This window comes from Physeter macrocephalus, chromosome 2 (genome assembly GCF_002837175.3).
Source record: "Physeter macrocephalus isolate SW-GA chromosome 2, ASM283717v5, whole genome shotgun sequence".
NCBI lineage: Eukaryota > Metazoa > Chordata > Mammalia > Artiodactyla > Physeteridae > Physeter > Physeter macrocephalus.
Window position 1 is genome coordinate 135,484,737 of NC_041215.1, and position 14,975 is coordinate 135,499,711.

At 44.8% G+C, this 14,975-nt stretch overlaps 1 protein-coding gene across 9 annotated transcripts in view; it reads right to left on the bottom strand.

The window, feature by feature from the left end:
• Positions 1–13,154, bottom strand: part of COL6A3 (collagen type VI alpha 3 chain) — an 86,271-nt gene extending 73,117 nt beyond the window's left edge. For 8 of the 9 annotated variants that reach the window (XM_007114092.4, XM_007114091.4, XM_007114093.4 and 5 more), the window contains exon 1: positions 12,936–13,120. The gene's annotated coding sequence lies outside the window, so the exon portion shown is untranslated. Of the gene's footprint in view, positions 1–12,935 lie in introns of all 9 variants that reach the window. The other variant, XM_007114090.4, reaches the window with a different exon arrangement.
• Between the last annotated feature and the right edge of the window lie 1,821 nt (positions 13,155–14,975).

Here is a 14,975-nt window from a genome sequence, read left to right on the forward strand (position 1 = left end):
TATACATATAGCTGATTCACTTTGTTATACAGCAGAAACTAACACAACATTGTAAAGCAATTATACTCCAATAAAGATGTTAAAAAAAAAAAAAACAAACAAAAACCACAATGAGATATTGCCTCACATCCACTGAGATGGCCACTATCAAACAAACAGTAAACAAGAAGTGCTAATGAGGATGTCGAAATATTGGTACTCTTAGGCACTGTTGGTGTGAACGTAAAACACTGCAACCACTGAGAAAACTGTATGGAGGTTCCTCCAAAAATTAAAAATAGAATTACTATATACGCCGGCAATCCACCTTCTGGGTATGTATCCAAAATAATTGAAAACAAGGTTTTGAAGATATATATATATACACCCAAGTTTAATACAGCATTATTCATAATAGACAAGACGTGGAAACAACATAAATGCCCATCAGTGGATGAATGGATAAAGAAAATGTGGTATATACATACAATGAAATATTATTCAGCCTGAAATAAAAGAAAGAAATTCTGTCATAGGCTACAACATGAATGAACCTTGAGGACATCATGATAAGTGAAATGAGCCAGTCGCAAAAAGACACGTACCACAAGATTCCACTTACATGGGGGATCTGAAATAGTCAAACTATTAGAAACAGAAAATAGAATGTTGGTTGCTAGAGAGAGGGGGAGGTGGGAAGGTGAGTTAGTGTCCAAAAGGTACAGAGGTTCAGTTCTGCAAGATGAAAAAGTTCTAAAGATCAGTTACACAACAAGGTACATGTAGATAACACTACTGTACTATTCACTTAAAAATGATTAAATTTGCTCACTTGCTCTACTCTGGGAATCTTCCAGGCCTTTCCATCCAGTCATACCTTTCTTCCCCACACTCTGCTAGACCTATTCCTGAGTTTGTCCTTTGAAAAAATAAAATAAAAAAATAAAAAAAGCACATGCAATATTTGCGGTCTTTGTAAGTTTTCTTAATTGAGGATATACAGTTTAGAATCATGTAAATTCTATGTCATGTGTGTTTCCCTACAATCTTTGAAAGGATAGGAAAAGTTACCTGAGATTTTTAAAGGTATGGGTTACTCCGTACACCTAAAATGTAGCCATCAGTTTAACAACAATGGTATAAATGTGGCATCTTTTTTTTGAGGCATGAGTCTCTAAGAGCTAAAACAGGAAAACAATACAACTGCACATATCTTCTTAAAGCATATGTATGTGCCCCTATAATTACATAACACAACATTTGTCCTTGCTCCTAAATAATATTTGGAAAGGAAGAAGAAAAGAAGTATTTGGCAGCAAAACATTAAGGTTTGGGGAAGAAGACTTCAGTCCCAGGAAAGTGAAAAAATCTGATATGAACACTGAGATGTGGTACAAAAGTTATTTCTACCCCAACTAGTGTCATTAGAGCTACGAAATCAGCTCCGCCTAAGGCCTAGGCTTTTGTACCTGCTTGACCTTCCTACCTTGACCTTCCTCTCACCATAGGCCTTCCATGGGCCTGGTGATTCTATTTGTGGTTGTCCGTTGTATATATAATTCAGGAATCCCAATTTCCCCCACATTGCTAAGGAAGACAATGTTAAGGGTGGTCTAAGGTTCTCAACCTTGCCATCTAGAGCAACATAAATAATGACAGCAAAGGAAAATCTGTCTGGCTAATTAGCGACCTGGCCTTGGCAGGGGTCTAGTGTCTAGATGGACTTCTTAGCAAGATGCACGGACGGCCAAGGAGAGCAAAAGGCAGCCCCTTATCGAAGCTGTTACCCAAGGACGTGGATGAAGTGGGCTCAGTCCCATGATTTTTCCTGCCAGAGATCAGGCCCGGAGGGAGGAGCTGGGGTCCAGATCCTGTGGCCCAGCTGTGAGGAACAGCAGGACAACAGAATGTGGGCCCCAGGCCAGCCCAGCCAGCCAAACTGGTGGGATAGAAAAAGACAAAACCATAAGCAAGAGAATGGATTCCAAGACCCACTGTTGCTTTGGATTTTCCAGGGAGGTCAAACCAAAAGTATCACTTGTGATAAAACAAATTTACCCTGTGATTCAAATTCTGAGAGCTTTAAGATAACAACCCCAGCACCTAATACAAAACCACCTGTCAATACAACTTTCTCTTGGAAATGTATCAACAGTGGGAAGGAAAGGTTTTTCTGATGATGATCAGAAGGCCAGTCATAAAGAGAACGTATTTCTTTCTACAATGAAGTGACAGCCAGTGGTGATAACGGTGACATTCCAAAAACACAGCCCAATCTTCTTGGCTTGAAATGGTCAACACGTGTTAGGCACAGATCTGTACGATATAGGAGGGCAGTCCTCAGCTCGCAGCACTTTGGTTCCACAGCGTCCCCAAGTCCTGGTCAGTGCTCAGGGGAGAACCCTCAGGCAGTGTAGAAACCCACGCTTGGCCGCTTGGTCTGTTTTCTTCACTGAGGATGAATACCCAAGCCACCGCCCCAATGTTGCCCCATTGCTCTCTAGAAATCCTGCAAGACCATGCTCTACTCTAGGAATCTTCTAGGCCTTTCCATCCTGTCATACCTTTCTTTCCCACACTCTGCTAGACCTATTCCTGAGTTTGCCTTTTGAAGAAACAAAAAAAAAGCACATGCAGTATTTGTGGTCTCTGTAAGTTTTCTTAATTGAGGATATACACTTTAGAGTAATGTAAAAGTACATCATACATATGCTATTCTTTATTCTTTCCATTATAATTGAACATCAAGTTTCTCTACCAGCAATAAGCATCCTACTAGAAAACTATTTTGTGGGAAAATTGTCCGCCCACATTATTTAAATTTTACTGGATTCTTTCCAGAAATATATACTGTCCTTTCCAAGACAGCCTGTAATAGTCTAACTGGTCGAGAACTTTTTTTAAAATGTGGGATCCACAGGTTTTTTTTTTAATATGGGATCCACAGATTTCAAAGGATCTGTCAGCCTCCCCCGAAAGTGTACAACATTGTATCTGTGTATGTGGGAGTCTCTGGGGATAGCATCCAAGTTCATATGCGATTCTAACTGCCGCTGTTCTAACTCCCCACTAAGGTTCAAGCACCACCCCTTCGAGGAAAAGATTTGATGCAACTCTTCTGGGAGGTCCAGTTCAATTGTTTTCAATATTTGATCCATGCACAAGAGGCAGGATTTCAAGCAGTATTTTTGTTTTGGAATGAGGGCAAAAAAATAGCGTAGGACCTCACTGCAAAGCATTGGACAATGTAATCCACGTGGAAAAAATAGGACATGACCACTGCTGAGTGTGGGATGGGACGACCTTCAGGCTTCTCTGCGGACAACCTCGACAGAGAACGTGGGTGAACTGTGCATTGGGTAGGTTTCACTGGTTTTGGTTTTGGTTTTGGTTTTGGTTTTACTACCCCTATACTATCCCTATACTGTCCCTATGCTGTCCCTATACTATCCCTATACCTCTGTGTGGGATCTCTATTAACAAATTCCAAAATTTGGTAGTCTTTGGTAGAGCTCAGTAAAATCAAAATCATGATAGAACAAAGTCTTAATGTCTTTCTGAGGCATTAATGAGTTACTTCAACTATTCTCTAAGGAAAATGAATTTTTAATTGGTTGGAAATTATATGTAAAGATTTTTACTTCCAAGATCTTAATCTTATAAAAGAGTAGACCACTAAATGAATTCCTTCTCATTGGGACACAAAGGAATGAAAAAACATTCAGTGCACTGGAATTATCTTTTCTAAAACCTATCCAGATGTTGAGGAAAGGGAAAGAGGGGAGAGGGGAAGTGGGGGAAGGAGGAGAAGGCAGAGGAGGGCACAGGAGGGCAGAGCGGAGAAGCTCTTCCAACTCTGAAAGGGAAGGACAGAAAATGATGTTTGTTGGATGATGAGTTATCCAGGCTCCACTGATGATTAATGAACTCACATGTTCAGTTGAGCTGAATTCCCAGGTGGGGAAAAGGCCTTTAGAGCCACACACTTTTCCTGCCACAGGGCTTAGGAGCCAGTCATGCGGCTCAAGCATTCCTGGACCAGCTGATGAATACTTGTTAATGTTTTCGTTTGCAATTAAATCTCTCCTAGTGTTTACCATGTCATGGCATCCCACTTTTTAAAACTGCAATTCCTGGCAACAAAGCTTGGAGAATTTTTTTCATTTAGATTTAAAAGATGTCAAATAGAATCTCCCCAAATGATCACCCAGTTTGTCCATTTTAATAAGGGGGGACAAGCCACCCTGCCATTACCCTTCCTTAACTCTCCCTCCCACCCCCAAGAAATAGAGACAAAAGAGCACAAGTCATATTTGCTGGGCCCCTGTCTCGTGGGTGGGATTTCATGCCCTTCTCCCAGTTGCCCAGTGGCTGCATTTTCCCCCATCTTATAGCTGGGAAACTGAAAGCACGTGAGGCATAGTGTTTTGCCCACTGCCACATTAAAAAACAAACAAAAAAATTGAACCAGAATCCTAATGAAAGTTTGTGTTTCCAAAGCCCAAGGGAAGAACCCCAGGAAACCCTAAGAGGATGTCCCGGATTTGGCCCCAATCTCAAGGAAACTCCCGACATCTTTCAGGGAAAAAATACACTAAATGTCTTTGGTGGTGACAAACCACAGATTCTGTATCAACAGACTCCATTTGTCTGCTGCTGTTCTTTCAAATATGAAAAAAGTCAAAATTGGCTGCTTGAGACCCTTGTGTTGGGCGGGGTGTCAAGCTGCTTTGTGTCACAGATTCTGTCCTAAAGGCAATAGAGTCAACCAGAGAACTTCATTAAATTCTTACCTTTCTATTGAGCATTAGCCATTCCTTTTTTTACTCGGCCTCATTCTGAAAAGAATTTGAGGTGCCTTTTTCCTTTTTGTAGCTGTCCAGTTGAAACTTAAAAAGGTATCTCTTATTATGAAGACTGCTCTACATGCGCCTTCAACTCAAAACTGTATTCCGAGTCCAGTGACATTCCCCAGCCATTGTGCAATTCCATGAAATTAGTTTTCATTAAGTCTCCTCAGAAGCTTTTTCATTTTCCATGTCTGGAAATCTTTTTTAAGACAGAGACCCACACATGCACACAAGGCAATCTTTTTCAAACAAAGACTTAAATACATCCAGAGCTCCCATTTTGAAGTCATTTATTGGGTCTTCTCCAAGCACTGCTTTTTAGAATCAGGCTGGTCCTCCTACCAAGTTCTAGGACTTCTGTTAACTCCTAACTGTCCCATTTTAAGTGGGAGCTGCAGAAATAGTGGAAGACCGCAGCGACAGAACTATGCCCACCTGCCGTGAAATGAAAAGTCACATTTCAGGAAACCCTAGGGGTCTCTAGCTTGCAGCCACCCTAATTCTCTCTCTTTTTCTTACCCTTCTTCTCTTTCTTGCCTGAATCCTGGGAAAAGAGCCCCCATTCTTGTCCCCAGAGAGGAAGTTAAGAGAGGACTTACTCTCCTCCGGTTAGCGAAGGAGGAGAGCGGAATTTAACATGTTATTGCTACTTGAAAGAGCTTTGGGGGAATCCTCAAAAGCAAACAATTTGGAACAACTCTAAGAAGATTCCTCCAAAGAAATGCATCGGAAGCTGCTTTTTTACAGTTTATTTTACAACTTGAGTCTCGCATTTCCATTCTATGAAATTGTGCTAGAGAAGAAAATAGCAGCCACGTGTGCACATCTGTAAACAATTATCTGCTTGACCCAGGCTCTGAAGGTGTATTCTGTGATAGCAAAACTTAAGTCTTCTGATCCTATGTGTCGACTTGGTCTCACTGCCACCTACTGGTATCCTTGTTAGACACTGAATACTGGACCCAAGATCTTTGGCTCAAGTAAAACAGTGTCTGTTCATGTCTTGGCTATTATAGATAGTGCTGCTATGAACATTGGGTGCATGTATCTTTTCAAATTAGAGTTTTCATCTTTTCTGGATATATGCCCAGGTGTGGGATTGCTGGGTCATATGGTAGTTCTAGTTTTAGTTTTTTAAGGACCTTCCACACTGTTCCCCATAGAGGCTGTACCAATTTATATTCCCACCAACAGTATAGGAGGGGTCCCTTTTCTCTACACCTTCTCCAGCATTTATTATTTGTAGACTTTTGGTATCCATCAACAGATGAATGAATAAAGAAGTTGTGGTGTGTGTGTATATATATATATATATATATATATATATATATATATATACACACACACACACACACACACACACAACACGATGGAATATTACTCAGTCATAAAAAAGAATGAGATAATGCCATTTGCAGCAACACAAATGGACCTAGTGATAATCGTACTAAATGAAGTAAGTCAGACAGAGAAAGACAAATATCCTATGATATCACTTATAGGTAGAATCTTAAAAAATGATACAAATGAACATATTTACAAAACAGAAACAGACTCACAGACATAAAAAACAAACTTATGGTTACCAGGGAAAAGGGGATAAATTAGGAGTTTGGGATTAACAGATACACACCACTATATATAAAATAGATAACCAACAAGGATTTACTGTATAGCACAGGGAACTATATTCAATATCTTGTAATTACTTATCATGGAAAAGAATCTGAAAAAGACTATATATATATATGCATATGTATAACTGAATCACTTTGCTGTACAACTGAAACTAATACAATATTTTAAATCAACTATACTTCAATTTTTTTTAAGTGTCTATCTTGTTAATAAACAATGTCTGTTCCACAGCTCATGCATTAGAACAGAGCCATCCAGAAAGGGAGGGTTTGGCTGTGCCTTGGCAAGTTAGCGTCCTCCCGGAATGAGGTCACGTGAGGATGTGCCCAGCACCATCCGGGGTTACCTTCCTTCTCCTCCTAAAGGCGACTTGAAGAACCTCCAGATTAACTGCCCAGATATTTGGAAATTTATTTAAAGTCGTATTCCTAGGGTCCAAGAGAATAAACATGAAGCAGAAAGTTCCATATCTGCTATAGTTGGAAAAGCTAGATACCACGATGCACATGGAAAAGACATTTTACCCTCTTAAATATAAGGCAGCCAGACAAAGCATCCGTTTTTCCTGCTAATTATAAACAATAGGCAGAGATTAGTTCAGGTTTAATGTTAGGGCAGAGAATGCCTTAGAAGACGCTTCAAAAGGAATTGCACAAACACCCATTCCATTCCTGCCCCGTGACACACACAGTGCCGTCGGCTCCAGGGTAGATCCCAGCGCTATCCTCCCTTCCTGCCTTGGTCATGGACTTCTGGGGCTCCTGGCCTCTCCAAAACCATGGTGTCCCATTGCAGAACTGTTCAAACACAGCGGCTAAAAAGTCCTCCTCCTGTAAGGAAAAACTAAACATTTCGTTTTCTAGTCTGATTCGTGATCAAGCCTGGAAGAGAAAATTTTTTTAAAGAGACGTTTTAAAAAATTACGTTCAAACGTCAGATAAAATATCACCCACACCGTATTTAGTGTAATATCTGGGGAAGTTAGTTAGTTAGTTCCTGTCTCCATCAGTAAAGGTCAGTTAACTCTCCCAGCCTCACTAATTTTATGTGTAAAATGAGGCTGACTTCCTGATGCTCTAACCGGCAGCGATTCTGTGACCGCGTTCTTTCATCTACCGCCCTAGGCTCTGACCACCGGTGGGTTTCCTGCTGTCCCCACAAGAAACAGAGAGGCCCGCAGTGCACGGCGGGGCAGTCTGTGGGCTTAGCTGAACTGGCTCTGGGTGCTGGCACTGCACTGCACTGCTGAATCAACTGATGAGGATTCCAGAAGAGAAAAACCAGTTTCCTGGAATGGCTTCTCTAGAGGCCTGAGTCATCTCCAGCAGCTGTTCAGTTCTTAATGTTGAAATGCCACCAGCCCACGAGCTCTTCCATCCAGCGGCCAATTCTCGATGCTCTGGGTCCATGAAAACGGAAGGTACGGGTCAAACCAGGGGGAGTTGACAGAAACATTTGCCATTGTACCTTTCCCGAGCCTTTCCGACCTCACAAATGTTTCTCTGTACTTCATGAGTCTTAAAATTCAGGAGAACAGCAGGATTACACTATGCAAAATGCAGCCAGACCCCTACGAAAGGCTAACAATCTGCCTTTGGGAGAGGGTTTGGCAGAGCTGTTCATATCTGTCCTATTTTTCTGCTTTGCTTTCTCTTTCCAGATTTTTTTGAAACAACAATTACCTCTCTGCTAAACAAACGTAAACTATGCTACTCTATAAAAGACCGGTCGGTGGCAAAAAGTGCCTTTCTTCACATGAGACTCCAAAATACACTCTCGAAGACTTGTACTCCCTTGATATTCCTGGCCTTAGACACCTACCTGCGAGAACCCATGAGCCCGTGCAGGAGCGCCCAGGAAATACTGATTTTGCTTTCCTTCTAGTACTGGGACCTCAAACCAGCAATTCACCTCCCTGTGTTCCATTTCTTCATCTGAGGTGTCAAGGGTGTGGGGAGACCATCCACCAAGGTAGTAATTTGGGGATATTTCCAGTAGCCAAACGGAAGTCATATATTTGCCAACCAGAGGGCAGGGCCTATGTCTTAAGTCATTTTTGTCCCCTCCCTCGAGCCAAAGCTCCACGCCCTGGAGCACAGTGGGGTTTCTTAAGCTTAAAGGAATATGAGACACATAGACCAAGGGCAGGTAAAGAAAAGTTTGGGAGTTACTGGATTAGAGCACCTTAACATCTCTTCCAGTTCTAAAATTCAAAACTCCTACAGGGATACAGCATTGCACGAATAGGCAGCCTTGCTCTGGTTCTGAGACACCTCTGTGTTCATTTAATTTAAACGTGTTTCTCAGTAGATGTCAGTAAAATGTTTCCTTTAAAAGTTGTTACTTGGTTCATGCCCTTGTCACGAAGGTATTTCAGAAAGCAGAACGCTTCATTGCAAACAGAAGTTCACCTCAATACCTGCATACCTGAGCATAGGGAAAAAATAAAATTCTAAATGTACATTTACTTCAGACATTACAGTCACATTTTTAAAAGTTGTGTATTGAAGCAGAGTCTCCAGGTGAGTCCCAAAGTGACCCACAAGCTCCGTTGAGACGCGTATCAACAGATTCCCTGCGATCCCGGAAACCCCACCCCAGGGACTCCCTACAATGCATGGAGATGTTTCTGGAACTCGGAGGGATGCATCGTCCTCTACGCTTTCAGGAAAGACTATACCAGGACAAAGGTGCTACTTCACAATGTCATCTCCTTCCTAAAAGAGTCTGATGAGACCAGAAGGTACTAAAATTACGTTTTCAAAAATTAATGTAACGAATTCCTGAAAAGAACCCCTCTTTGTAAATCAGGGTGCTGCAGGTGTTCCCTGAGTGTGAGATGGTCGTCACCCATGGTTTAGAGGGGACAAGCAGTGTCTCTTCTTGAAAGGGTAGGATTGTCTCCCAGATTTTTGGAAAGAGGGACTCCATGTCTAGAAATGTGGATGAAAAGAACCTTTCCTTGTCTCGCTCAAGGCTGTCTGAAGAAGCAGGAAAATTTTCAAGCTTCCCTACTTGAAAACCTGAATCACTTTGAGCTTTCCTTTCCTCAGTGAGAGCTACTGATAGGATTTTCTTTCATGTCAGGTCACTCCTCAAATCGTCAACTATTCATGTAGCAGTGGTGTGGTTTTTGCAGCCTGCTTTCCACAGCTAAGACACCAAGAAAAGTTTGCTCCTGTGGGTTTCCGTGGAAAGGCTGCCCGGGACACAAAGTCCCATTCAGAGGGGGACCAGCCCACGATTCTTCTCCAAGAGATAACAAATCCTCAGTTTCTTCCAAAAAGAACGGTGACAAGAACTAATTTTCAAATAAAACTTCCGCCTAAAGTGATTAGCATACCCGCGAGACAGTCTCATGCAACAGAATTCGTGACCTGCCCGTGTATTTTAACACCTAAATGTGGAATTTCACATAAAAGTGGGTAATGAGGGCTTCCCTGGTGGAGCAGTGGTTGACAATCCACCTGCCAATGCAAGGGACACAGGTTCGAGCCCTGGTCCAGGAAGATCCCACATGCCGCGGAGCAACTCAGCCCGTGCGCCACAACTACTGAGCCTGCGCTCTAGAGCCCGCGAGCCACAACTACCGAGCCCGCACGCCTAGAGACTGTGCTCTGCAACAAAGGAAAGCCACCGCAATGAGAAGCCCGCGCACCGCAAAGAGTAGCCCCCGCTGGCCGCAACCAAAGAAAGCCCGGGCGCAGCAACGAAGACCCAATGCAAGCGAAAAATTAATGAATGAATGAATTTTTTTTTTTAAATGGTGGGTAATGACAAAGACCCCTGTAACCAGTTGTCTGAATACTCTGAACAACAACACAGATGAAGCCTCCAGGGCAAAAGTCTACTCACTTTCCAAAGGGAAGGAGGTCTGATTTCAAGCTGGCTTTAAGCGGCGGCATCCGTAATCTCCTAACCTAAAACTAAGGTCAGATGGGGAGCCTCATTTGAGTCACGAATCCATCATCAATCATCAGTGGAAGAGAGGGGTTTCTTCCTACTTTATCATCAGTGTTGTCTTAGGTTCTAAGGCGCAGAATCACAGAAAGCACTTATGATGACAGAATGAGAAGCAGTGAATCCCCAACACTTTGAAAATAGAGGGAGGTGCAGAAATAAAAACAACTCCTATTCAGAAAGATAGGAATTCTTCTTGCCTTACATCGGAAGTACCCTTAAGACCCCAAGTTTGGACATTCACCATACATCCCATCACCTAAGGACCACAGAGCATGGTGGGGTGAGGCACACACCCTCCCAAGTGCTGGAAGAGCCCGGGCCAAGGGCTAACGTTCTAGAGACTTCCCCAGCTGCCTCCCAGGAAGGTGGGAGTAGCTACACCCTCCAATTCCCCCACTGGAAAAGGGCAGGACACCCACGCTCACCACCCTGCTATGGGATTCTTCCCCAAGTCCTCCTCTCCCCTTAAGTATCTTCTTAATGGCTTCCTCGCTGCCGTGAGCGGGGAAAGAGAAAAATAAACCTTACGGTAATGGAAAACCCATGCCTCCTCAAAGAAGAGATCAAGACCACAGGACCATTCGTATAGCTTGAATTCCTACAAAAACCCTCACCTCCCCACCCTTCCGCCTTCACCCTCAGCAAAGCCCACACAAGATTGGGATTGACGTATATACACTAATATGTATAAAACAGATAACTAATAAGAACCTGCTGTATAAAAAATAAATTAGTTAAATTTAATTTTAAAAAATAAAAGAATGAAGCAAAACGTTGGTGCCCTCCCTCCAGGCCCCCATCCCCAGAGGTGGCCTGGATGAGGGATGCCTGCTCAGCTGCTCTGGTCACAAAGCCAATGTCGGTCCCTGGGGGCCAGCTCTCTCCTCTGGCGCTTCTTTCCCCGTTAGTTGGTAGAGGTCCCGGGAAGCATAATCCAATTTCCCTATCGCTTTTAATAGAATATGATAGGAGGACACTGTCTTCTGGGAGAACAAGTCAAACAGTATGTTCCAAATCTAGATGTAAATTAGCTCAGGATCCTCCAGTGCTGGGCCGTCTGCTTTCCTGAAATGGTAAAGACTTTACTGCTGTCTGAGCCACCTACTGGCGCTGTGGCCGCAGCAAGTAACTGAGCATCTCAGAGGCCCTGAGCCTTCATCTCTAAAGCCAGGGAACCACACCTCAGTGCCTCCTAACCAAGAATCTCTTCCTTTATCTTTAGCCCAGCAAAGAACTCAGAAGTTTCCATAATGTCCAACAGCCAACTGGTGGTTTTCAACATCTTTTTGCTTAGGAACAAAAAATACCTGATTTTAAAGCCACTTCAGTTTTTTGAAGTATTAAGAATGGGTCCCCGGGGAAGCTGGGGGACCCCAGTGTGAGAACAGTCTATCCGCATGAGCTCTGAGCACCCCTGCAGCTCTAGGACCCTGCAGTTCTCCTGTGGAGGCAGCTGTGTGTCGGCTGGCATGGGCCAGCTCTCCTGAGTCCCCACTGGTGGGGGGGGGGGGACACTCCCCTCCGCCTACAGCAGTTTGCTCTTGGGGTCCAGACCAGCCTTTCAATTCTCTCCTTGGGCTGGCTGTGAAATGCCAGTTTCTGTTTACACCCCCGGTACTCCTCTGGGGCCTCCTAGGGACCCCACCCCTGCTTCAGTCTTAATTTTCTAACACGGTAGCCCCTGAAACAGGTCCCCAGAGTAGACTGGCAACTGTCAGAGAACACTTTCCATCCTGGGCGAGAGGGCCGGAGCCCCACCCTCCTGGCTGGGGAACAGGCTCCCGGCCTCCGGGCCTGGTACTTGCTCCACTTCTGGGCAACACAGGCCAGCCCGTGGCCCTAGGGGCCCTGCCCTATCCACTGGGCGTGCTGCCCAAACACCAAATTCCTCCTCCTCCTCTGACCCCTGCAGCTCCTTTAAGCAACCCCAGAGGACTAAGGCTCCAGCAGGAACTTCAGATTCCTGAAAAGATGGAGCCCTGATGGTAATAGCTGAGTAACTCTTGACTTGGCCCTGTTCCTGGACACCAAAGTCACCGCAATCCCCCGGAGATGACAGATATACCCAACCAGCCCACGCCCCAGGGACGTGGGAGAACTCAGCGTCTCCCCAAGGTAGCTCTCGAATCCTCGGAAAGACACTTCTGCGAACAAAGCAGATTCTCAGATTCCAGCTGAGCTTCAGTTTATTTATGTCAAATAAATAAACCATGAGCCGAAAAGCACCCCAGTCAGGAGAGCAGAGGGTGATGGGGCGGGGGGAGGTAGCGGGGGGCACGGCAGGACTCGCGGGCAACCAGGGCCTTGGTCCAGCTAAGGAAACCCAGGTGGCACAAACTGAGAAAGAAAAATCGGCTGGATCTTCCAGAGACCAGCAGCGTGTACAGAAAACACACTCTAGGCGAGCGAACCTGAGAGCCATCGAGAAATGGTCAGCGGGGTTTAAAGCATTTCCCTCTGGCCACAAACCCAACACAGGGGGAACAGGGGCGAAGTGGCACTTACCCTGAGCAAACCTGGAGAAGTGCGTGTCCCTGGGCTTCGATGTTCAATTATGTGCGAATCTGACACATGTTTTCCCCACGGGCTGCTTCTCCTTTTCCTTCTGCAGGAGAGGGGACCCCAAGCAGGCAGAAAACTCCCCCTGTGGTCCTTGCAGGGGGCTGGTGAGCGGGAGAGCTGAGCGGCCTTTGGTGGAGGACTGAGCTCCAAACTGGACCGTGTCCAGGGATACAGTCAAGGCTCCCTCCAGCTCCTCCTCCTCCTCCTCCCGCCTCCGACCCCTCCTCTCCCCCTCCCCACTCGGGCCTGCCCCCCACTGTAAATGAAAACCAGACTCTCACTCTGTTGCTTCTGGCCCAGCCACAGGCTGATGTCACCTCGGAAGGCTGTCTTCACCCTACGAGCCCGTAGCTGGACGCCTGCAAACCCCAACTCTTAAAAAAAAAAATCCACCCCTTCTACTGATCACCTTTGGGGCTGGGTCCCTGGCCGCAAAGAGTATGAATTTGGGAATGTTTCCGTGGGTCTCCATGGTTTTGCTGCAGTGTTTTCCAACACCCATCTGAAAGGAAAACAGGAAATGCAGTCTCCCGCCTCCCCCCTCACCACGCCCTCCCATTTCTTCTTGAAGTTTCTGAATTGAGACTTCTCCTAATAACCTCCCTTTTCAAATATAAAAAACCAGCCGTTAAAATCGCCTTGGTGTTCTGCTAACCAAAGTTCTGTTTGCCGGTGAGAAGACAAGGAAAAAAGACTACTTTTTTTTTTTTTTTTTTTTTTTGGTAATTCTTTATATAGTGATTCTGATCATGAAGCTCATGGTCCTAATTCCAGGACACATACAAGGGGAACAGAATGGTTACCGTGCTCGGATTTACAGGAAAATTCTCCAGAAAGAACTTGTGTTTCGACCAGGCTTTGTACCTTTCACGGCACTTTGATATGCGTTATCTCTTGCACCAAGAACACCTCCACCTGTTAAAGAGATTTGTGTCATGTTTTCTTAAGTGAGATTACGGTCTCATTTTACAGATGAGAAGAATCTGGGTTCGTAGCAGAGCTCAGATCAGAACCCCTGACCGTGGACACCCCCAAACTGCTCACTGCTCACCCATCACATGGCCCCCCCTTGAAAATTCGGTTCATGTGAGATATCAAGAGACATCTGAAGAAACAAACTTATGGTTACCAGGGGGTAAGGGGGAGGGAGAGATAAATTGGGAGATCGGGACTCACCTACACACATTACTATATATAAAATAGATGAATAACAAGGAGCTACTGTACAGCACAGGGAACTCTTCCCAATACTCTATAATGATCTATATGGGAAAAGAATCTAAAACAGAGTGGATATATGTATATGTATAGCTGAGTCACTTTGCTGTGCAGCAGAAACTAACACAGCATTGTAAATCAACTAGACTCCAATAAAAATTTTTTAAAAGAGAGAGAGAGAGACATCTGAAGGATACTTTTGACTTGGAGATCCTTCCAAAGCCAACTTTGAGGAGTAAAGGCAACATTAACTCCTTTGCACAGACGATGTCTTTCCGGTTTAGGGAGGAAGGGGAGATGGTACAGGAGAGTCAGGGCCTGCTCCCCTCCTGCAGCTCCAGGGCCCCCTTACTCATCCACAGGAAGACTCACCCCCTCTCTACACCCTGGGGGTTCAGCTCGAAGGATGTCAGAATGGGGATGGAGACCTGGATGGAGGGTTTTCCTGTCCATCACCTGTAGAGGAAGAAGAAACGAGCAGAGGCTCTGAGTAGGAGCCACATTGCCCGTGTGACGTGTGGGAAGACAATGTTCTCACGCAGGACATCCCGTCTCCCACCAGAGTCCCCGCTCCACGTGGCAGGCGTGGACTTGGACCCGAGGGGCTGGGACGTGTGCTGCCACTTCATCGGTTAGCATCTGCAAGTTCAGCTCTGGAGAGAACCATTTCTCCGAGGCACATCGCCTGCTGCAAATTAAGGCAACGTTTGATTACAACTTTCTGTCCCAAGCAGCTCCGCTCAGAGAGGTTAATGGAACAAGCGT